This window comes from Oncorhynchus gorbuscha, linkage group LG26 (assembly GCF_021184085.1).
Source record: "Oncorhynchus gorbuscha isolate QuinsamMale2020 ecotype Even-year linkage group LG26, OgorEven_v1.0, whole genome shotgun sequence".
NCBI lineage: Eukaryota > Metazoa > Chordata > Actinopteri > Salmoniformes > Salmonidae > Oncorhynchus > Oncorhynchus gorbuscha.
This window is the reverse complement of record NC_060198.1, coordinates 18,807,059-18,832,442: the sequence shown is the minus strand read 5'-3', so window position 1 is coordinate 18,832,442 and position 25,384 is coordinate 18,807,059. Positions and strand designations below refer to the sequence as shown.

General features: G+C 43.9%; 1 long non-coding RNA gene and 1 pseudogene across 1 annotated transcript; both read right to left on the bottom strand.

The window, feature by feature from the left end:
- Positions 1 to 4: 4 nt before the first annotated feature.
- Positions 5 to 10,256, bottom strand: LOC124015783 (annotated as a pseudogene).
- A 1,348-nt stretch (positions 10,257 to 11,604) lies between these two features.
- LOC124015837 lies at positions 11,605 to 13,577 on the bottom strand. Its single transcript, XR_006835227.1, has 6 exons — positions 13,450 to 13,577; positions 12,863 to 13,218; positions 12,553 to 12,662; positions 12,412 to 12,453; positions 12,223 to 12,294; positions 11,605 to 11,925 (listed from the first exon to the last, which is right to left on the bottom strand). It is a non-coding gene; the product is annotated as an uncharacterized LOC124015837 (long non-coding RNA).
- Positions 13,578 to 25,384: the final 11,807 nt, after the last annotated feature.

Here is a 25,384-nt window from a genome sequence, read left to right as displayed (position 1 = left end):
ACTGACTAACGAGGTGACACCAATCAGTGCACTGAAGACACATTTCAGTTGTACAGACTAGGTATCCCCCTTTCCTACGTGTTAAAGTCCAACCTCAAAACATAAATGGAAAAACCAAAGCCTGTAACACTTTCCCCGTTAAAACAACAAATATATCCTATATTTTTGTTGGAAATGTTTGCGCACCACCAACAGAAAATAACTTCAATTTCACATATTCTACTACAATACTTCACCTTCTACAATATAAACATTGTGTCTACAGGCTGTCAACAATTAAAAACAATTGAAAAAACATTTATTTCTAAATAATAATATACAATCGTATATTTTCTTTTTCTTTCTATAGAATCCTTAAACTCACTTGCTTCTAGAACTCTCGTCCCCTTGGAAGGAGCCCAAACAAAACTCATCTCCAATACAGGAAAAACTTGCAGTCAAAATAAATTGTGATGCACAGGCTAAAAGCAAAACACAAAACTTTTTGACTGCCCACCCTTGAGACAATCAGCAACCAACTCCTACAATGTTAAAACCTTCTACATTGTGACATCATTAAAATACTCATTCTACAATGTTTGATATCATGAAAAAAACTCCTTCATGCATGTATTTTCTGATGTTTAATCAGATATCTTATATCAGAGTATCACAGCTATAAGGTTTCTCTCCTGTATGTGTTCTCTGGTGTGATATCAGGTGGCTTGACTGAGTAAAACTTTTCCCACATTGAGTACAGCTATGAGGTTTCTCTCCTGTGTGTGTTCTCTGGTGTGCTGTCAAGTGGCTTGACTGAGTAAAATGCTTCCCACATTGATCACAGCTATAGGGTTTATCTCCTGTGTGTGTTCTCTGGTGTTTCTTCAGATGGCAAGATTGAACAAAACTCTTCCCACATTGAGTACAGCAATAGGGTTTCTCTCCTGTGTGTGTTCTCTGGTGTATCTTCACTTCCCCAGATTGAACAAAACTCTTCCCACATTGAGTACAGCTATAAGGTTTCTCTCCTGTGTGTGTTCTCTGGTGTTTCTTCAGATGGCTAGATTGAACAAAACACTTCCCACATTGAGTACAGCTATAAGGTTTCTCTCCTGTGTGTCTTCTCTGGTGTATCTTCAGATGGCTAGATGTAAAAAAAAACTTCCCACATTGAGTACAACTATAGGGGTTCTCTCCTATGTGTGTTCTCTGGTGAAGAGTCAGGTTGCACGACCTTGCAAAACACTTCCCACATTCATCACAGCTGTACGGTTTCTCTCCTGTGTGTATTCTCTGGTGTGATATCAGGCTGCTTAGCCGAGTAAAACTCTTCCCACATTGATCACAGATATAAGATTTCTCTCCTGTGTGTGTTCTCTGGTGAAGAGTCAGATTGCTCGACCTTGCAAAACACTTCCCACATTCATCACAGCTGTAAGGTTTCTCTCCTGTGTGTATTCTCTGGTGTGATATTAGGGTGCATAGCTGAGTAAAACTCTTCCCACATTGATCACAGCTATAAGGTTTCTCTCCTGTGTGTATTCTCTGGTGTGATATTAGGTTGCATAGCTGAGTAAACCTCTTCCCACATTGTTCACAGCAATATGGTTTCTCTCCTGTGTGTGTTCTTTGGTGTACAATAAGATGGCTTGATGCATCAAAACTCTTCCCACATTGAGTACAGCAATAAGGTTTCTCTAAAGTGTGGATTCTCTGATGAATTTTAATGCCTGCTGATGAGGTGAATCTTTTCCCACAGTCAGAGCAGCAAAAAGATTTCTTTCCCGTGGGTCTCTGCTGGTGTTTCTTGAGGAGTTCTGATCTGGAGAGACTTTTCTCTGCCTTGTCAGCATCATGAGGTTGTTGAGGCTCCCAAGAGGACCCATGGTAGACAGTTCTCTCTCCTGTGTGAATGACAAAGTAATGCAGATGGTTAAAGGCCCACAACAGCAGAAATCCACGGTAAAAGGTGATGTACAACATCATGGCTACGTTGTTGGCAACAATTGACATCTGTAATGAATGTAATGATTATTTGACATTTGTCTTAAAAGGAGCACCATTAGTCATATTTTGTCTTGTTTTCAAATTAGTAGTAACATAAGTTTGTAGACTAGAAATAAGTTTCTTCATGTTGTTGAAACTAAGCAGTGTGCCAGATGACTTTTGGTCTCCAATATAGGCCCCTTTCTGTGTTTGCTAAAATTGTATGTAGTATATCTGCCTGGAGCAAAGATGTTCATCTTTCACAATGTATTCTGAATGGGGGACACTCAGGGGAGTAACCTCCATTTCCAGGTTGCTAATGAATGCATTTCACTCTACTTTGGATTATAATTGTCAGGCTCTTTTAAATGTCCTGCTTAATATAATGTGTGTGTACATGATCGCAAATCAACCGCTTTGTACTTAAAAAACACTTCAACCAGTAAAATGCTCTTTGGCTTTTTCATCAGCCTGATAATGAGAGTTTGTACACTGTTTGCCAAATTGGCAGTTTGCATAGGTCTACTGTAGGACCCATAATTTCACCTAACAACAAATATAGGAAAACAGCTCTGTGTTGTACAATAGCCTAGTTCTCTACACATTATGAGCCAAGTATCTCTGTGTGCAAACAGACCAAGCAGACAATAACATTATAAACAACAATTTGTTAGGGATGTTGGATCCAAAGTGGAACATGGCATAACTGTCTTGACCAGAGTAATGAAAAAAGAAGCACTTTGTTGTTGCATGTTGTGATGTTTCTCATTTGACTGGCATTCAGAAAATGATTTCCTGGATCTTCTGATGATAGTTGAACATGTGACTGTAACTAAACAGCTACAGTATTAAGAATTGTGTAATTATTGAAGAACTGCGTTAATGACAGTATCGATTTGAGTGTTGTCAATAAAGCTACTATTTAAAAATATATATATATATATATTTCACCTTTATTTAACCAGGTAGGCTAGATGAGAATAAGTTCTAAACTGCAACCTGGCCAAGATAAAGCAAAGCAGTGTGACAAAAACAACAGAGTTACAAGTGAGAAACAAAAGTACAGTCAATAACACAATAGAAAAATCTATATACAGTGTGTGCAAATGGAGTACGAAGGTAAGGCAATAAATAGGCCATAGTAGCGAAGTATTAAACAATTTAACAAATGAACACGAGTGATAGATGTGCAAGTAGAAATACTGGTGTGCAAAAGAGCAAAAAAAGCAATCAAAACATGGGGATGAGGAAGGCAGTTGGATGGGCTATCAGCAATCGGTCGGTAAGCTGCTCAGATAGCTGATTCTTAAAGTTACTGAGGGAGATATGTCTCCAAAATCAGCGATTTTTGCAATTCGTTCCAGTCATTGGCAGCAGAGAACTGGAAGGAAATGCGGCCAAAGTAGATGTTGGCTTTGGGGATGACCAGTGAGATATACCTCCTGGAGCACGTGTTATGGGTGGGTGTTGCTATGGTGACCAGTGAGCTGAGGAAAGTCGGCCTAGCAAGGACTTATAGATGACCTGGACCCAGTTGGTTTGGCGACGAACACGTAGCGAGGGCCAGCCGACGAAAGCATACAGGTCCTAGTGGTGAGTGGTATATGGGGCTTTGGTAACAAAATGGATGGCACTGTGATAGACTTCATCCAGTTTGCTGAGTAGAGTGTTGGAGGCTATTTTGAAAATGACATCTCCAAAGTCAAGGATCGGAAGGATAAGTTTTATGAGGGTATGTTTGGCAGCGTAAGTGAAGGTAGCGATGAATCGAAATAGGAAGACTTAATTTTGGATTGGAAATGCTTAACATTAGTCTGGAAGGAGAGTTTACAGTCAAGCCAAACACCTAGGTATTTATACTTATCCACATATTCTAAGTTAGAACCATCCAGAGTAGTGGTGGGGTGCGGGCAGCGATCGGTTGAAGAGCATACATTTAGTTTTGCTAGCGTTTAAGAGCAGTTGGAAGCCACGGATGGAGTGTTGAATGGCACTGAAGCGCGTTTGGAGGTTTGTTAACACAGTGTCCAAAGAAGGGCCAGATGTATACAGAATGGTTTCATCTGCGTAGAGGTAGATCAAGGAGTCACCCGCAGCAAGAGCAACATCGTTGGTATATACAAAGAAAAGAGTCTGAGAATTGAACCCTGTGGTACCTCCATAGAGACTGCCAGGTCCGGACAACAGGCCCTCCGATTTGACACACTGAACTCTGTCTGAGAAGTAGTTGGTGAACCAGGCGAGTCAGTCATTTGAAAAACGAAGGCTGTTGAGTCTGCCGATAAGAATACGGTGATTGACAAAGTCGAAAGCCTTGGCTAGGTTGATGAAGACGGCTGCACAGTACTGTCTTTCTTCAATAGCTGTTACATTGTTTAGTACCTTGAGCGTAGCTGAGGTGCACCAGTGACCAGCTCGGAAACTGGATTGCACAGCGGAGAAGGTATGGTGGGATTCAAAATGGTCAGTGATCTATTTGTTAACTTGACTTTAGAATGGCAGGGCAGGATGGATATAGGTCTGTAATAGTTTGGGTCTACAGTGCCACACACTTTAAAGAGGGGGATGACCGTGGAAGCGTTCCAATCTTTAGGAATCTCAGGCGATACAAAAGAGAGGTTGAAGAGACTAGTAATAGGGGTTGCCACAATGGCGGAGGATAATTTTAGAAAGAGAAGGTCCAGATTGTCTATCCCAGCTGATTTGTACGGGTCCAGGTTGCTACTCTTTCAGAACATCAGCTATCTGGATTTTGGTGAAGGGGAAGCTGGGGAGGCTTGGGGAAGTAGCTGCAGGGCGTGGGGAGCTGTTGGCCAGGGTTGGGGTAGCCAGGAGGAAAGCATGGCCAGCCGTAGAGAAATGTTGGTTGAAATTCTCGATTATCGTGGAGTTATCGGTGGTGAGTGTTTCCTAGCCTCAGTTAGAGCTACAGGATGCACATTTCTGTTTGAAAAAGCTAGCCTTTGCTTTCCTAACTGACTGTGTATATCGGTTCCCGACTTCTCTGAAAAGTTGCATATTGCAGAGAGTATTCAAAGTTTTTGTGCTGGTCGAGGGCAGTCAGTTCTGGAGTGAACCAAGGGCTATCTATATCTGTTCTTAGTTATACATTTTTTAAAGGGCATTGGATTTTAAAGGGCATTGGTTGGATTAACAAGTTAACTTCTTGCATGGAGCCATGCCGGATCCGGTAGTGTAATCATAGCCTCAAGCTCAATACCAAAACGCAACGTTAACTATTCATGAAAATCGCAAATGAAATGAAATTAATATGCTAGCTCTCAAGCTTAGCCTTTTGTTAACAACACTGTCATCTCAGATTTTCAAAAATATGCTTCTCAAGCATAGCAAACTAGCATTTGTGTAACAGTACTGATAGCTAGCGTATCATTTAGCGTTACCAGGAAACATTTTCACAAAAACCAGCAAAAACATTCAAATAATTTACCTTTGAAGAACTTTGGATGTTTTCAATGAGGAGACTCTCAGTTAGATAGCAATGTTCAGTTTTTCCTGAAATATTTTTTGTGCAGGAGAAATTCTGGTCCTTCTGTAGCTCAGTTGGTAGAGCATGGCGCTTGTAGGTAGGGTAGTGGGTTCGATCCCCGGGACCACCCATACGTAGAATGTATGCACACATGACTAAGTCGCTTTGGATAAAAGCGTCTGCTAAATGGCATATATTAAATTGGTCTGTTTGGTGCGTCACGTTTGGCTACCAAAAAAAACGAAAATTCAGTTATCCAAACGCCAAACTTTTTTCCAAATTAACTCCCTAATATCGACTGAAACATGGAAACGTTGTTTAGAACCAATCCTCAAGGTGTTTTTCACATATCTCTTCAATGATGCACACTTCCAGGAACGATACTTCTCTGTCTGTATCGCATGGTAAAATGATTGCCACTGAGAATTACGCACCAACGTAGACAAAGGACACCGGACGGGCCCCTGGCAAATGTAGTCTCTTATGGCCAATCTTCCAATGATATGCCTACAAATACGTCACAATGCTGCAGACAACTTGGAGAAACGATAGAAAGGGCAGGCTAATTCGTGGTGCTTTCACAGCCATATAAGGAGACAATGGAAAACAGAGCCTCAAAAATCCTGCTCATTTCCTGTTTGAAGTTGCATCTTGGTTTCGCCTGTAAGATCAGTTCTGGGGCACTCACAGATAATATCTTTGCAGCTTTGAAAACGTCAGTGTTTTCTTTCCAAAGCTGGCAATTATATGCATAGTCGAGCATCTTTTTGTGACAAAATATTGCGCTTAAAACGGGCACGTTTTTTTATACAATAATGAAATAGCGCCCCCCTAGCTTCAACTGGTTAATCTTTAAACCGATGTATAACACTTGTATGTTTCATTAATTTTTATAATGAGTATTTCCGTTTTGGATGTTGGCTATGTGGGATGGTAGCGTCCCACACCCTCTAGAGAGGTTAAGCATATCACAGTTTCGGTCACCTAACAGAACAAACTCTGAAGATAGATGGGGGGCAATAAATTCACATATGGTGTCCAGGGCACAGCTGGGAGGGAGCTGAGGGGGGTCTGTAACAGACGGCAACAGGGAGAGATTTTTAAATTTAATTTAATTTTTAAAATTAGAAGCTCAAACTGTTTGGGCATGGACCTGGAAAGTATGATAGATATGTGCAGGCCATCCTCTGCAACAGATTGCAACTCCTCCCCCCTTTGGCAGTTCTAACTTGACGGAAAATGGTGAAGATGGGGATGGAAATTTCAGAATTTTTGGTGGCCTTCCAAAGCCAGGATTCAGACACAGCAAGGACATCAAGGTTAGCGGGGTGTGCTAAAGCAGTGAGAAAAACAAACTTAGGGAGGAGGCATCTGATGTTAACATGCATGAAACCAAGGCGTTTATGGTTACAGAAGTCAACAAATGAGAGAGCCTGGGGACACGTAGGGTCTGGATTAACCTCTACATCACCAGAGAAACAGAGGAGTAGGATGAGGGTACGGCTAAAGGCTATCAGAACTGGTCGTCTAGTGCGTTGTGAACAGAGAATAAAAGGAGCAGATTTCTGGGCGTGGCAGGATAGATTCAAGGCATAATGTACAGAGAGGGGTATGGTAGGGTGCGGGTACAGTAGAGGTAAACCTAGACATAGAGTGACGATAAGCGGTTGCATCTACTGGAGGCACCAGTTATGCTAGGTGAGGTCACCGCATGTGTGGGAGGTGGGACAAATGAGTTCTCTGAGGCATGTTGAGTGGGACTAGGGGCTATGCAGTAAAACAAAACAATGATAACTATCCTACACAACAGTATACAAGGATTATTGATATTAGAGACATAAAGCGAGGCATAAAGCAATCACGTGTTGATTGGGAGAGCTAGCTAAGACAACGGGTAAGACAACAGTTAATCAGCTAAGACAACAACAACAGGTAAAATGGCGATGAATGGGCAGAGAGGGTCAGTTAACTACACACAGGGCCTGAGTTCGAGGCTGGGGCCAACAGTTAAACAAAATGGAGAACCGTGATTAATGAACAGTCCAGCAGACATCAGTTATGTAGCCAAGTGATCATAGGGTCCAGTGAACAGCAATATATGAACCAGGGAAGCCGTTAGGTAGTCATGACTACGCAAGAGGTATTGTAGCTGGAGTAATTTTGTTTGCTAGCCGGTAGATGCACCTGGCTCGAGGCTAACTGATGCTAGCTTCAGGACAAGGGCGTTAGCCACTATAGCAAATCCATATACAGCAAATTAATCTGTTTCAGGAAAATGTACATATGAAAATCATAACTGGTACACAGATTGGTAGAAATGGTCAGATTAATTGACCCTCCAACTGGAAAAGGTTGCTGACTGCTGGTGTAGTCTATTACTGAAAATTTCAGGAGCAGAACAGCAGAATTGATGAAGTCCAGCAGCAGACGGGGGAGGCTCCCCCTGGTCGGGTCACGATGACCACCGGCTCCCCCTGGTCGGGTCACGATGACCACCGGCTCCCCCTGGTCGGGTCACGATGACCACCGGCTCCCTCTGGTCGGGTCACGATGACCACCGGCTCCCTCTGGTCGGGTCACGATGACCACCGGCTCCCTCTGGTCGGGTCACGATGACCACCGGCTCCCTCTGGTCGGGTCACGATGACCACCGGCTCCCTCTGGTCGGGTCACGATGACCACCGGCTCCCTCTGGTCGGGTCACGATGACCACCGGCTCCCTCTGGTCGGGTCACGATGACCACCGGCTCCCTCTGGTCGGGTCACGTTGACGACCGGCTCCCTCTGGTCGGGTCACGTTGGTCGGGTCACGTTGACCGGCTCCCTCTGGTCGGGTCACGTTGACGACCGGCTCCCTCTGGTCGGGTCACGTTGACGACCGGCTCCCTCTGGTCGGGTCACGTTGACGACCGGCTCCCTCTGGTCGGGTCACGTTGACGACCGGCTCCCTCTGGTCGGGTCACGTTGACGACCGGCTCCCTCTGGTCGGGTCACGTTGACGACCGGCTCCCTCTGGTCGGGTCACGTTGACGACCGGCTCCCCTGGTCGGGTCACGTTGACGACCGGCTCCCCCTGGTCGGGTCACGTTGACGACCGGCTCCCCTGGTCGGGTCACGTTGACGACCGGCTCCCCTGGTCGGGTCACGTTGACGACCGGCTCCCCCTGGTCGGGTCACGTTGACGACCGGCTCCCCTGGTCGGGTCACGTTGACGACCGGCTCCCCTGGTCGGGTCACGTTGACGACCGGCTCCCCCTGGTCGGGTCACGTTGACGACCGGCTCCCCCTGGTCGGGTCACGTTGACGACCGGCTCCCTCTGGTCGGGTCACGTTGACGACCGGCTCCCTCTGGTCGGGTCACGTTGACGACCGGCTCCCTCTGGTCGGGTCACGTTGACGACCGGCTCCCTCTGGTCGGGTCACGTTGACGACCGGCTCCCTCTGGTCGGGTCACGTTGACGACCGGCTCCATCCATCATTATGACATCATGGATGAATTCTAGAGTATACTATATAGCCGAGAAACCTGGTTAAACTATCATTATGACATCATGGATGGCCAGTCCTTGTATTCATAGTGTAGTGAATTCTGGGGGTAGCCCTGAGCTGAACTCAAACCTGGGTGCAGCGACTGTCAAGCCAACACTGTATAACTGTTACGCCAAGATGTCTGAACTTCTTGACGAGGTTGCTAGGTGTTAGGTTACAGTTGCTACAATAGCTCTCTCTATGAATGTGAGAGTGGTTACACTTCTCCTTCTCCCATCCCTCAGCTGTTTACCAAACCAAGTCTCTGGACAGCCATTTTGTTGCTGTTTAAAAAACCCACACAACCCAGCAATCTGCAGTTCAAACAATAACAAATCTGTCATTCCACCACTGTTCTGGTAATAAAATGATTATGGGGTTGGAGAAATGTAACTACAGACAGACCTATGGATGCAAGGACTGACCATCCATGTTATCAACATTATAGTATGAACCATGTTGAGGCGATACAGTATTGATTTACATGGTTTCTAAACATTATAGTAAAAAAAGCTTATTTGGGGTTCTGATGGGGTACAGCAGTTGAACTAAGCTCATGAGGCACGTGTTATACGTGTTATATTCTTCAAGAATCAATGTCTATAAATAAACCATTTAAAAGTCACAATATGGATGTAGCAATTGCAGATTTCTGCTTTAACACCTAATATCAGTTCAACTGCAGAGTTTGTGCCTCTGTTTTTAAGACAATACTTACTAGTGTTAATCAGGGAACGGTTTCTCAAAACCATCTTATTGCTTAATTCATCGTGAGAACCATTGGATGCCTTAAGATGCGTTTGGGAAACCAGGCCCAGATATCCAGTTTCCTCCTCTTCTTCCTCCTCCTTTTTCGATGTAACAGTGATCTCCTCCTCCTCCTCTTTCACTCCATAAACTGCTTCATCCTCTCCTTTTACTGTAACATCCTCCTCCTCTTTCACTCTGAACATGTCTTCCTCTTCTTTCACAGTAACGGCCTCACCCTCTACTTCTTGTTTTACTGTGATATCCTCCTCTTCATTAGAAGGAGAGTAGCTTAGTGACCGCATGGTCGGGGATTTTAGCTAGGCTAACGCTAACTTAACCAGACCGCTAGCTGAATAATAACAACAACACCTTAAATATGAAATTAAATCGGATGACTAACCAAGACGACAGATGTGGATTTAAAACACAGTGGCTAATATACACTAAAGCGATATATTGGTTCGGCTATTTTGTCTAGCAAGCTACTGAGGTGTCTGACTAACTATTGTTGCTGCTGTTGAAATAAGATTTCCGTCCACTAGATTAGACGTCACACTAGCAGCATAACCATAAATTCACACACAGCCATCTGCTGATTGGAGTGGGTAACGCAGTTGAGTAAAATGTATAGGTTATTTCCAGACAAAAAGTTAAAGGGTAGGAATCAGGGACGTCACTAGAACTAAAATATTCATTAGTCCCCCCCTAAATAAATCAATATCAGTCAATATTTTTTCTGTGAATTAATTTTTTTCGTCAACCGTTCCATCGCATCGCAACCGGTAGAACGCTGCTGCACCAGAGACTAGTGACTGTTTGACTTTCAAGTCCGGGGGAGGCTGCTGCACTCGTGACTGTTAGACTTTCATCAGCAAAGATGGCGGACAGAAATACTAGGAGAGAGGGGTACCCCTACACAGAACTGGACAGAAATGTAAAGGATTATAACGTCAATAAAAAAACATGTACAGTTCGTTAATGTAGAGACAAACTTTGATGCATTTAAAAAAATCATAGTTCATTTACGAAAATCGCGATTTAGCAGTTAGCTTTACGTTAAACTGGCTAGCTTTATGGGTGTTGTGACATGAGTATGAAATTGTAATCCTGGTTGTTTTAGTGACTCCTGAAACAACCAGCAAACCAGGTTGTCGTTTTGTGAAACAGTGGATGTATAGAATCTAGCTGAATAATTTACTGCAAATTGAATGTACAATTTTGTAAGCTTTCCTTGCTGATATTTGCCAGTGCAGATAGATGACATCACGTAGCTAGCTATTCTCGTGGAAATATTTTTTGAAATAAAAACAGCCTGAATGACATTAATGAAGCCTATGGATTAAGTAGAATATAATATCATGTTGGACCAAGGATGCAAGTCGTATTATACTGTTACATATACATGTAGTTATTACCATGCATGAGATCCCCACATTGTAGCCTGTACATTTAATATATTCACTGATCATGTACTCTACCTTGGCAAATAAAGGTGCAGTTTAGGTATGAATGTCTTTGAGATTATTTTTCAGTCATATCCAATACCAGGAGTATCAAATTCCAGTCTTTGAATGATGCTGTGTCTGCATGTATGTATTACAATTATACACTTCAACAGTGTTTACCAATCTTGGTCCTGGGACATCAATGGTTACACATTGTAACATATAGACTAGAAACAAGATTTAACTAGTTAATTCATATATACATAAATATAATGTTAAAAAACACCACTACACTTTCTATGCATCATGTAAATACTCGAACACCGGTTCATCTCAACATCTAATGCCCTTCATCTGCATTGATCTGATAAACACAGGATAGGTGGAGTATTTCATCACATTACACTTCATTTCAACCATTAGAGAATGTGAAATGCTTTATTGAAAATCTCATTATCCAAGTGTTATAAATACAAGTTCAATCTGTACTTCAATGCACATCTGTTGTGAATTATAAAAACAGAGGAAGAAAGAGGAGGTGGTGGGAGAGGTGTAAAAGACAGAAAGGGAAAGAGGTAAACACATAGGAGCAGGGAATAATATAATAATAATAATAAAGGCAGCTAAATATTCTCTCAGTTCATTACAATTACATAATAGTGTCTCTAGTCGGCCCAAAGGTTATCTTAAAAGCAGGTGAGGTGGCGATGATGGGACTGGGGGTTGGCATCCTCTCACAACAAAACATATCTGCAGATGAGAGACAAATGGACAGAGAGAGCATGTTTAAGCCTTGTTTTTATTTTTTATTCTGACATTGTTAGTCATCAATCAGGAGGTGAAATGCAAAACTGACCTGGGATCATTAACTCTGGGACTACTGCATCTATCTGTATTTCAATGTAAAGCATATCTTTAATAATACTTCCTGTGTAATATAAACTGACCTTGGATCATTAACTCTTGGACTACTGCATCTATCTGTATTTCAATGTAAAGCATCTCTTTAATAATACTTCCTGTTGACCTGACCAAGTGACCTCTCACCTCTGATCATGCTGTGTCCTCTTTGTAGACAGTTCAGATGCAGGAGGGGTTCACCAACACAGCTGATATAACCTAGAGGATTTAGGGAGAAGGGGAGAGAGGGATGAAGTGAAAGAGAGAGAATGTTATTGAGAAAATAAGGTAGTTAAAGCGACAGTGTTGAACAGGAATCTGTGTGTGTGGCCTCACCTGGTGTCCACACCACATTAAGTGACTGCAGAGCACTTTATGCTGAAAAACATGAACCGACCCACAAGGACAAACAATTGAGCTAGTTAGTTATAGAAGTAATGAAGTGTCTTAATATTCTTAACGGTAGCCTTCACACACCTGAATTCCTCCAGGAGGCAGTCCCAGATGACCCTGGTCACCCAACCTTGCAGTGCCCTACACGGTAACTGTAGGCAATAGTTTTGAAGGAATCTCCAGTTACAAGGTATCTGTAGGAATATGGAAGACAATGTAATTATTAGACTGTTACATCACCAGGTCATTGTGGATTACTAAAGTATAATATCCCTGATAACAAATCATGACAACATTGGATTGATAGATGCATGGACACACATATGTACATGTGTAGCATGTGACAATAACAGGATCATATCAAGGATAGCATCACAAATGAATACATAAATACTTCTCGAAGCTTGATGATGAGTTGATCATTTGAATCAGCTGTGCAGAGCTGAGGCAAAAACAACAATGTGCCTCTGAGTCCCCAGGACTGAGAACCGCTGATCTTCATTGGGACCTCTTCATATGTAGACTGGCTTTCATAGCGCTCTTTATCTGAGGACAGAAAACCTCACAAGAAACAGACTTCATTCTAGTCAAATTACACCACACTGAATATTTTGGTCCTACTATCTCCATCTTCACTTCTAGGGCCAGGAACTACACAAAAGTACCTGTCATATCCAGAATAGCCTCCTCTCTCACTGACAGTTGGGGCTGCTATCCTTTCACCCCCCTCCATGGCTGTTAGCTAGCTACCTACAAATGCATTTGGAGTTTGTTTTTACAGTGATAAATACATCAAGATAGCTAGCTAATATGAAGTTAGGTAGCTGGTGATATTTAATTCACTTAGCTAGCTATCTATATAGTATCTGAAGTTGTCTAGATAGCTCATTTAGCAGCTCATTTGAGTTAGCCTGCACTGTAGCTAGTTAGCTAATAATATAATCGTTTTTTTCCATTTTCAAAATCTATTTACTTACTTACTTGAATAGGTTCTTCCAGAAATGTGGACAACTGGAAACAGGGCAGCAAAGTTCATCACCAGAGGTTTTTACAGGATATTACTATTGAACTATGTACCCATTTAATAACCAGACCTTCATACAAACTTGCTCTGCTGAATTATTGACAGAGTCACAACGGGCGGCCAAAGCGGCATCTCGTCCATCTGCTGACTGGACGCAGTTGAGGGAAATGTAGATTTTAGTTTAGGAAGCATGAGTTTTTCTCACCAGTGTAACAACACAGTGTGGTTAAAGACTTAGTTTTTATTATGAACACAACAAATACAACAAAAAAACAGAAATATACAAACAAGAGTACATTAACCTAACAAACAGAGGTATTACATATCAAGATTCATTTTCAATTTGTTAAATACTTTTATGGTGCGTATTGCTTTTTTGTTTTTACATTTACTGATCACTTCAAAAAAACATTTAAATTATATCTTAAATCATGTGAAGAGGGGTTTGTCCACTTCATTTTATGGACAAAGAATCTTCCATGAAAGATAAATAAATGAACAATGAAAGTTAAATCAGGGTCCATATCATTTGGATGAATAAAACATAATATCAGATTAGCATTAATAGTTGTTTATTTTAAAATAAAATCTTCTGACATGAGAGCCGTCCCCAAGAAAATGGTCAAGAGTCTCTGGGTCACAATCACAAAATACACATTTGTTATCAATAGCTATTTTAAATTGTGTATAATAAAGGTCTTTACAGGGTAGATTCTATGAATGAGTTTGTATGATGCTTCTTTCACCTTATTAGATAGACAATATTTACCAGACAACAATGAGACTTTGATCCAGTTCACTTGTCCAAGGGCTGCATTCCAGTTCACTTGTTCTAGGGCGACATTTCAGTTCACTTGTCCTAGGGCTGCATTCCAGGTCACTTGTCCTACGGCTGCAATCCAGTACACTTGTCCTAGGGCTGCATTCCAATTCACTTGTCCAAGGGCTGCATTCCAGTAGACTTGTCCTAGGGATGCATTCCACTACACTTGTCCTAAGGTTGCATTCCAGTCAATTGTCCTAGGGCTGCATTCCAGGTTACTTGTCCTAGGACTGCATTCCAGTTCATTTGTCCTAGGGCTGCATTATAGATCACTTGTCCTAGGGCTGCATTCCAGGTCACTTGTCCTAGGGCTGCATTCCACTACACTTGTCCTAGGGCTGTATTCCAGTTTATTTGTCCTAGGGCTGCATTATAGTTCACTTGTCCTAGGGCTGCAATCCACTACAGTTGTCCTAGGGCTGCATTCCAAATATCTTGTCCTAGCGCTGCATTCCAGGTCACTTATCCTAGGGCTGCATTCCAGAGTACTTGTCCTAGGGCTGCATTCCAGGTCACTTGTCCTACGGCTGCATTCCAGTAGAATTGTCCTAGGGCTGCATTCCAGTAGAATTGTCATAGGGCTGCATTCCAGTTTACTGGTCCTGGGGCTGCATTCCGGGGCACTTGTCCTAGGGCTGCATTCCAGTTCACTTGTACTAGGGCTGCATTCCAGGTCACTGGTTCTAGGGCTGCATTCCGGTGCACTTGTCCTAGGGCTGCATTCCAGTAGAATTGTCCTAGGGCTGCATTCCAGTTTAATGGTCCTAGGGCTGCATTCCGGTGCACTTGTCCTAGGGCTGCATTCCAGTTCACTTGTCCTAGGGCTGCATTCCAGGTCAATTGTCCTACGGCTTAATTTCAGTTTACTTGTCCTAGGGCTGCATTCCAGTTCACTTGTTCTAGGGGTGCATTCCAGTTCACTTGTTCTTGGGCTGCATTCCAGTAGACATGTCCTAGGGCTGCATTCCAGTTCACTTGTCCTAAGGCTGCATTCCAGTTCACTTGTCATAAGGCTGCATTCCAGGTCACTTCAGTCATTTCAGTTTACTTGTCCTAGGGCTGCATTCCAGTTCACTTGTCCTAGGGCTGCATTCCAGGTCAATTGTCCTACGGCTTCATTTCAGTTTACTTGTTCTAGGGCTGCATTCCAGTTCACCTGTTCTAGGGCTGCATTCCAGTTCACCTGTTCTAGGGATGCATTCCAGTTCACTCGTTCTAGGGCTGCATTCCAGTAGACGTGTCCTAGGGCTGTATTCCAGTTCACTTGTCCTAAGGCTGCATTCCAGTTCACTTGTCATAAGGCTGGATTCCAGGTCACTTGTACTAGGGCTGCATTCCAGTTCACTCTTTCTAGGGCTGCATTCCAGTAGACGTGTCCCAGGGCTGCATTCCAGTTCACTTGTCCTAAGGCTGCATTCCAGTTCACTTGTCATAAGGCTGGATTCCAGGTCACTTGTACTAGGGCTGCATTCCAGTTCACTTGTCTTTGGGCTGCTTTCCACTACACTTGTCCTAGGGCTGCATTCCAGTTCACTTGTCATAAGGCTGCATTCCAGGTCACTTGTCCTACGGCTTCATTTCAGTTTACTTGTCCTAGGGCAGCATTCCAGGTCACTTGTCCTAGGGCTGCATTCCAGTTCACTTGTTCTAGGGGTGCATTCCAGTTCACTTGTTCTTGGGCTGCATTCCAGTAGACGTGTCCTAGGGCTGCATTCCAGTTCACTTGTCCTAAGGCTGCATTCCAGGTCACTTGTCCTGGGGCTTCATTTCAGTTTACTTGTCCTAGGGCTGCATTCCAGTTCACTTGTCCTAAGGCTGCATTCCAGTTCACTTGTCATAAGGCTGGATTCCAGGTCACTTGTACTAGGGCTGCATTCCAGTTCACTCTTTCTAGGGCTGCATTCCAGTAGACGTGTCCCAGGGCTGCATTCCAGTTCACTTGTCCTAAGTCTGCATTCCAGTTCACTTGTCATAAGGCTGGATTCCAGGTCACTTGTACTAGGGCTGCATTCCAGTTCACTTGTCTTTGGGCTGCTTTCCACTACACTTGTCCTAGGGCTGCATTCCAGTTCACTTGTCATAAGGCTGCATTCCAGGTCACTTGTCCTACGGCTTCATTTCAGTTTACTTGTCCTAGGGCAGCATTCCAGGTCACTTGTCCTAGGGCTGCATTCCAGTTCACTTGTTCTAGGGGTGCATTCCAGTTCACTTGTTCTTGGGCTGCATTCCAGTAGACGTGTCCTAGGGCTGCATTCCAGTTCACTTGTCCTAAGGCTGCATTCCAGGTCACTTGTCCTGGGGCTTCATTTCAGTTTACTTGTCCTAGGGCTGCATTCCAGTTCACTTGTCCTAAGGCTGCATTCCAGGTCACTTGTCCTGGGGCTTCATTTCAGTTTACTTGTCCTAGGGCTGCATTCCAGTTCACTTGTCCTAGGGCTGCATTCCAGGTCAATTGTCCTACGGCTTCATTTTAGTTTACTTGTTCAAGGGCTGCATTCCAGTTCACCTGTTCTAGAGCTGCATTGCAGTTCACCTGTTCTAGGGCTGCATTCCAGTTCACTTGTCATACGGCTGCATTCCAGGTCAATTGTCCTTCGGCATTCATTTCGGTTTACTTGTCCTAGGGCAGCATTCCAGTTCACTTGTCCTAAGGCTGCATTCCAGGTCACTTGTACTAGGGCTGCATTCCAGTTCATTTGTCCTTGGGCTGCTTTCCAGGTCACTTGTCCTACGGCTTCATTTCAGTTTACTTGTCCGAGGGCTGCATTCCAGGTCACTTGTCCTAAGGCTGCATTCCAGTTCACTTGTCATAAGGCTGGATTCCAGGTCACTTGTACTGGGGCTGCATTCCAGTTCACTTGTCCTTGGGCTGCTTTCCACTACACTTGTCCTAGGGCTGCATTCCAGTTCACTTGTCATAAGGCTGCATTCCAGGTCACTTGTCCTACGGCTTCATTTCAGTTTACTTGTCCTAGGGCAGCATTCCAGGTCACTTGTCCTAGGGCTGCATTCCAGTTCACTTGTTCTAGGGGTGCATTCCAGTTCACTTGTTCTTGGGCTACATTCCAGTAGACGTGTCCTAGGGCTGCATTCCAGTTTACTTGTCCTAGGGCTGCATTCCGGTACACTTGTCCTAGGGCTGCATTCCAGTTCACTTGTCCAAGGGCTGCATTCCAGTTCACTTGTTCAAGGGCTGCATTCCAGTTCACTTGTTCTAGGGCTGCATTCCAGTAGAATTGTCCTAGGGCTGCATTCCAGTTCAGTTGTACTAAGGTTGCATTCCAGTTCACATGTCCTATGGCTTCATTTCAGTTTACATTTCCTACGGCAGCATTCCAGTTCACTTGTTCTAGGGGTGCATTCCAGTTCACTTGTTCTTGGGCTGCATTCCAGTAGACGTGTCCTAGAGCTGCATTCCAGTTCACTTGTCCTAAGGCTGCATTCCAGGTCACTTGTCCTGGGGCTTCATTTCAGTTTACTTGTCCTAGGGCTGCATTCCAGTTCACTTGTCCTAGGGCTGCATTCCAGGTCAATTGTCCTACTGCTTCATTTCAGTTTACTTGTTCAAGGGCTGCATTCCAGTTCACCTGTTCTAGGGCTGCATTCCAGTTCACTTGTTCTAGGGCTGCATTCCAGTAGACGTGTCCTAAGGCTGCATTCCAGTTCACTTGTCATAAGGCTGCATTCCAGTTCACTTGTCCTAGGGCTGCATTCCAGGTCAATTGTCCTACGGCTTCATTTCAGTTTACTTGTTCAAGGGCTGCATTCCAGTTCACCTGTTCTAGGGCTGCATTCCAGTTCACTTGTTCTAGGGCTGCATTCCAGTAGACGTGTCCTAAGGCTGCATTCCAGTTCACTTGTCATAAGGCTGCATTCCAGGTCACTTGTCCTTCGGCATTCATTTCAGTTTACTTGTCCCTAGGGCAGCATTCCAGTCCACTTGTCCTAAGGCTGCATTCCAGGTCACTTGTACTAGGGCTGCATTCCAGTTCATTTGTCCTTGGGCTGCTTTCCAGGTCACTTGTCCTACGGCTTCATTTCAGTTTACTTGTCCGAGGGCTACATTCCAGTACACTTGTCCTAGGGCTGCATTCCAGTTCACTTGTTCTAGGGCTGCATTCCAGTTCACCTGTTCTAGGGCTGCATTCCAGTTCACTTGTCCTAAGGCTGCATTCCAGTTCACTTGTTATAAGGCTGCATTCCAGGTGACTTGTCCCAGGGCTGCATTCCAATTCACTTGGCCTAGGGCTGTATTCCAGTATACTTGTACTAGGGATGAATTCCAGGTCTCTTGTCCTTGGGCTGCTTTCCACTACACTTGTCCTAGGGCTGCATTCCAGGTAACTTGTCCTACGGCTTCATTTCAGTGTACTTGTCCTAGGGCTGCATTCCAGTACCCTTGTCCTAGGGCTTCATTCCAGTTCACTTGTCCTAGGGCTTCATTCCAGTTCACCTGTCCTAGGGCTTCATTCCAGTTTACTTGTTCTAGGGCTGCATTCCAGTTCACTTGTTCTATGGCTGCATTCCAGTAGACTTGTCCAAGGGCTGCATTCCAGTTCACTTGTCCTAAGGCTGCATTCCAGTTCACTTGTCATAAGGCTGCATTCCAGGTGATTTGTCCTGGGGTTGCATTCCAGTTCACTTGTCCAAGGGCTGCATTCCAATTCACTTGTCCCAGTGCTGCATTCCAGTATACTTGTCCGTTGGCTGCATTCCAGTACACTTGTCATAAGGCTGCATTCCAGGTCACTTGTACTAGGGCTGCATTCCAGTTTACTTGTCCCAGGGCTCCCTAAATCCTCTAGGTTATATCAGCTGTGTTGGTGAACCCCTCCTGCATCTGAACTGTCTACAAAGAGGACACAGCATGATCAGAGGTGAGAGGTCACTTGGTCAGGTCAACAGGAAGTATTATTAAAGAGATGCTTTACATTGAAATACAGATAGATGCAGTAGTCCAAGAGTTAATGATCCAAGGTCAGTTTATATTACACAGGAAGTATTGTTAAAGATATGCTTTACATTGAAATACAGATAGATGCAGTAGTCCCAGAGTTAATGATCCCAGGTCAGTTTTGCATTTCACCTCCTGATTGATGACTAACAATGTCAGAATAAAAAATAAAAACAAGGCTTAAACATGCTCTCTCTGTCCATTTGTCTCTCATCTGCAGATATGTTTTGTTGTGAGAGGATGCCAACCCCCAGTCCCATCATCGCCACCTCACCTGCTTTTAAGATAACCTTTGGGCCGACTAGAGACACTATTATGTAATTGTAATGAACTGAGAGAATATTTAGCTGCCTTTATTATTATTATTATATTATTCCCTGCTCCTATGTGTTTACCTCTTTCCCTTTCTGTCTTTTACACCTCTCCCACCACCTCCTCTTTCTTCCTCTGTTTTTGTTGCTCTGTTCTTGTTCCAGTTCACTTGTTATAAGGCTGCATTCCAGGTGACTTGTCCCAGGGCTGCAATTCCAATTCACTTGGCCTAGGGCTGCTTTCCACTACACTTGTCCTAGGGCTGCATTCCAGTTCACTTGTCATAAGGCTGCATTCCAGGTCACTTGTCCTACGGCTTCATTTCAGTTTACTTGTCCTAGGGCAGCATTCCAGGTCACTTGTCCTAGGGCTGCATTCCAGTTCACTTGTCCTAGGGCTGCATTCCAGTTCACTTGTCCAAGGGCTGCATTCCAGTTCACTTGTTCAAGGGCTGCATTCCAGTTCACTTGTTCTAGGGCTGCATTCCAGTTCACTTCTTCTATGGCTGCATTCCAGTAGAATTGTCCTAGGGCTGCATTCCAGTTCAGTTGTACTAAGGTTGCATTCCAGTTCACATGTCCTATGGCTTCATTTCAGTTTACATTTCCTACGGCAGCATTCCAGTTCACTTGTTCTAGGGGTGCATTCCAGTTCACTTGTTCTTGGGCTGCATTCCAGTAGACGTGTCCTAGGGCTTCATTCCAGTTTACTTGTTCTAGGGCTGCATTCCAGTTCACTTGTCATAAGGCTGCATTCCAGGTGATTTGTCCTGGGGCTGCATTCCAGTTCACTTGTCCAAGGGCTGCATTCCAATTCACTTGTCCCAGTGCTGCATTCATTCAGTATAGGGCTTTCCAGTCCTTGTCATAAGGCTGGCTGCATTCCAGTACACTTGTCCCAGTGCTGCATTCCAGGCTGCATTCCAGGTCACTTGTACTAGGGCTGCATTCCAGTTTACTTGTCCCAGGGCTGCATTCCAATTCACTTGTCCTAGGGCTGCGTTCCACCATACTTGTCCTAGGGCTGCTTTCCAGTTCACTTGTCCTCGGGCTGTATTCCAGTTCACTTGTCCTCGGGCTGCATTCTAGTTCAATTGTTCTAGGATTGCATTCCTATAGAATTGTCCAAGGGCTGCATTCCAGTAGACTTGTCCTTGGGCTGCCTTGCAGTGCACTTGTCCTTGGGCTGCATTCCAGGTCAATTGTCCTACGGCTTCATTTCAGTTTACTTGTTCTAGGGCTGCATTCCAGTTCACCTGTTCTAGGGCTGCATTCCAGTTCACTTGTTCTAGGGCTGCATTCCAGTTCACTTGTTTTAGGGCTGCATTCCAGTTTACTTGTCCTAAGGCTGCATTCCAGTTCACTTGTCCTAAGGCTGCATTCCAGTTCACTTGTCATAAGGCTGCATTCCAGGTGACATGTCCCAGGGCTGCATTCCAATTCACTTGTCCTCGGCTGCATTCCAGTATACTTGTCATACGGCTGCATTCCAGGACAGTTGTACTAGGGATGAATTCCAGGTCTCTTGTCCTTGGGCTGCTTTCCACTACACTTGTCCTAGGGCTGCATTCCAGTTCACTTGTCATAAGGCTACATTCCAGTATACTTGTCATACGGCTGCATTCCAGGACACTTGTCCTTGGGATGAATTCCAGGTCACTTGTCATACGGCTGCATTCCAGTACCCTTGTCCTAGGGCTGCATTCCACCACACTTGTCCTCGGGCTGCATTCCAGTTCACTTGTCCTAAGGCTGCATTCCAGTTCACTTGTCATAAGGCTGCATTCCAGGACACTTGTACTAGGGATGAATTCCAGGTCTCTTGTCCTTGGGCTGCTTTCCACTACACTTGTCCTACGGCTGCATTCCAGGACACTTGTACTAGGGATGAATTCCAGGTCTCTTGTCCTTGGGCTGCTTTCCACTACACTTGTCCTAGGGCTGCATTCCAGGTCACTTGTCCTACGGCTTCATTTCAGTGTACTTGTCCTAGGGCTGCATTCCAGTACCCTTGTCCTAGGGCTGCATTCCAGTTCACTTGTCCTAGGGCTTCATTCCAGTTCACCTGTCCTAGGGCTGCATTCCAGTTCACTTGTTCTATGGCTGCATTCCAGTAGACTTGTCCAAGAGCTGCATTCCAGTTCACTTGTCCTAAGGCTGCATTCCAGTTCACTTATCATAAGGCTGCATTTGTCATGTTTTGTCATATATTGTCTTGTCCTTGTGCTTTCCCTGCTGTTCGTTTCCCCCTGCTGGTCTTATTAGGTTCGTTCCCTTTTTCTATCCCTCTCTCTCCCCCTCCCTCTCTCTCTTCTCTCTATCGTTCCGTTCCTGCTCCCAGCTGTTCCTCATTCTCCTAACTCACTCATTTACTCTTTTCACACCTGTCCCCTATTTTGCCCTCTGATTAGAGCCCTATTTCTCCCCTTGTTTTCCGCTTCTGTCCTTGTCGGATCCTTGTATGATGTTTCGCTGTTCTGTGTCCTTGTCTCGCCCTGTCGTGTTTTGTCTCCTTCAGATGCTGCGTGTGAGCAGGTGTCTTAGTCTGCTACGGTCGGTGCCTTCCCGAAGCAACCTGCAGTCAATGGTCGAGTCTCCAGTCTGTCCTCGTTACTACGAGTGGATTTAAGTTTTTTCCTGTTTTGTTTTCTTCTTGATTTTTCCAGGATTATTACTTTTGTCATATACTGGAATAAAGACTCTGTTTTCGTTAAGTCACTTTTGGGTCCTCATTCACCAGCATAACAGAAGGATCCGACCAAGAATGGACCCAGCGACTACGGATTCTCGGAACACTGCCGTCGAGATCCAGGGAGCTATGCTCGGCAGACACGAGCAGGAATTGTCTGCTGCTCGTCATGCCGTTGAGACCCTGGCCGCTCAGGTTTCCGACCTCTCAGGACAGTTTCAGAGTCTTCGTCTCGTGCCACCAGCTACTTCCTGGTCTTCCGAGTCTCCGGAACCTAGGGTTAATAACCCACCATGTTACTCGGGGCAGCCCACTGAGTGCCGCTCCTTTCTCACCCAGTGTGACATTGTGTTCTCTCTCCAACCCAACACATACTCAAGAGAGAGGGCTCGGATTGCTTACGTCATTTCACTCCTTACTGGTCGGGCTCGAGAGTGGGGCACAGCTATCTGGGAGGCAAGGGCTGAGTGTTCTAACAATTATCTGAACTTTAAAGAGGAGATGAGGAGTGCTTTCGCAGGGCACTGTATATATATATATATATTTTATACTCCAGACACTGACATTGCTCGTCCTAATATTTCTGTAATTCTTAATTCCTTTCTTTTGACTTTTTAAATTTGTGTGTGTTGTGTATCGTTACATATTACTGCACTGTTGGAGCTAGAAACACAAACATTGTGTTTCACCCGCAATAACATCTGCTAAATATGTGTATGCGACCAAGAAAATGTGATGCATTTTGATTTGAATGGTCTGTGTTACCACCTTATGAATAGGCCTACAGCGTGCAGTAGGATGCTTTGATCAGTTGATTGACAGGCGTAGGCTGTAGGACTATTTATTTTTATTTCACCTTTATTTAATCAGGTAGGCTAGTTGAGAACAAGTTCTCATTTGCAACTGCGACCTGGCCAAGATAAAGCAAAGCCGTGTGACACAGACAACAACACAGAGTTACACATGGAATAAACAATAAACAAGCCAATAACACAATAAACAAGTCAATGACACAGTAGAAAAAATAAAGTCTATATACAGTGTGTGCAAAAGGCATGAGGAGATAATAAATAGGCCATAGTAGCGAATAGTTTCAATTTAGCAGATTAACACAAGTGATAAATGAGCAGATGATGATGTGCAAAAGAGCAAAAAGGTCAATAAAATAAAAACAGTATGTGGATGAGGTAGATAGATTGGGTGGGCTATTTACAGATGGACTATGTACAGCTGCAGCGATCAGTTAGCTGCTCAGATAGTTGATGTTTAAAGTTGGTGAGGGAAATAAAAGTCTCCAACTTCAGCAATTTTTGCAATTCGTTCCAGTCACTGGCAGCAGAGAACTGGAAGGAAAGGCGGCCAAATGAGGTGTTGGCTTTGGGGAAATATATATATACAATTTCATCTAGTGTGGATGCTTGCAAACACAGGCTGGTGATAATGGCTGGAGTGGGATTGGTGGAATGGTATCAAATACATCATGATGCTGTTCCATTTCCGCCGTTCTTGCCATTATTATGAGCTGTCCTCCCCTCAGCAGCCTCCTTAATTTGCCTCCCCTGTCTCCTTCAGGATTCTTTAAGTAGACATGGTAAGACACATGTGAGTTTGAAAATGTATTGCTTCAGTTTTTTTCACAGCATATACAGATAGTGCTGTTGGAATAGACTAGACAGCATTGTTTTGTCCCCCTTATTAATATTTAGTATAGACTCCCCAGTACTTAGTATAGGATCCCGAATCTTCCTGGGGTCCAAACAGGATTAAAACAATTACATCACAGCAAAACACAACAGCTTAAGGTCACTAATTAGTAAGGGACACCCCTCGTCTGGATGTCTTTAATTGAAAGGAAAAACCAAAAACCAGCAGACACCACTGGCCTAAATAAAACAATACATCATACTAGAAATTAATACATTATTAATCTAATAGTACACATTTACAATATCAAGTCCACAATACCACAACACTACAATAAGTGTTGTGAGCAAGGCTTACCCATGGCAGTAGCTCAATTAGGCATAGGCTCCTTCACAGTACAAGTGACCAACATTTCTTCATTCAGTTTGGTGTTTACACTGAGTTGTTAGTAGAGTGAGAGAACACGTACTATAGTGAACTGAAATGAACTTTTTTTTGTTGTATACACCTGTAACGGTGAAAATAGTGGACTTGTTAATATTTACATCACCGAGCAGCACTGGGTTAGCTGTAGGGTATTACTCTTGTAGCTGTTTAGAGGCTACGTGCCTTGACTACACTGGTTATCTACTGTTTATCATGGCAAATAAGGGTGTTGGTCGCATGATAAACACGAATGTAGCTGGTATTGGATGTGCTTTTTTCTGCAGTATTCTTCTTGTGCAAGACATTTATGACAGTGCATCATATTCATGATCATCTGAAAATCTCACCTTTTGATGTCAATCCAGGGTCACAGTTGGAATGAATGGTTTCGTAAAGTCTTACTTCTCCATATTTCTGTTGAAAAGTTCATACAAGTGTTAGAGGGCTGTGTTCCTCTATAACCTATGCAGAATCTTCATAATCATCTCAACTTTTTCCATTTTATGTCAATCCAGTGTCACAGTTTGTCAATTTTGTATCTCCATAATAACACTCTGACTCCAGCTAAAGCAATCTTATCTAAGCCATTAATTATTTTAATCTCTCTGCTACCAGTCATACTTCTGTGAAAACAGATCCAACTATACTGAATAAAAATATAAACGCAACATGCAACAATTTCAAAATTTTACTGAGTTACAGATCATATAAGAAAATCAGTCAATTGAAATATATTTATTAGGCCCTAATCTATGGATTTCACATGACTGGGAATACAGATATGCACAGATACCTTAAAATAAAGGTAGGGGTGTGGATCAGAAAACCAGTCAGTAGCTGGTGTGACTGCCAGTTGCCTCATGCAGCGCAACACATCTCCTTCACATAGAGTTAATCAGGCTGTTGATTGTGGCCTGTTGAATGTTGTCCCATTCCTGTTCAATGGCTGTGTGAAGTTGCTGGATATTGGCGGGAAATGGAACATGCTGTCGTATACGTCAATCCAGACCATCCCAAACATGCTTAATCTGTGACATGTCTGGTG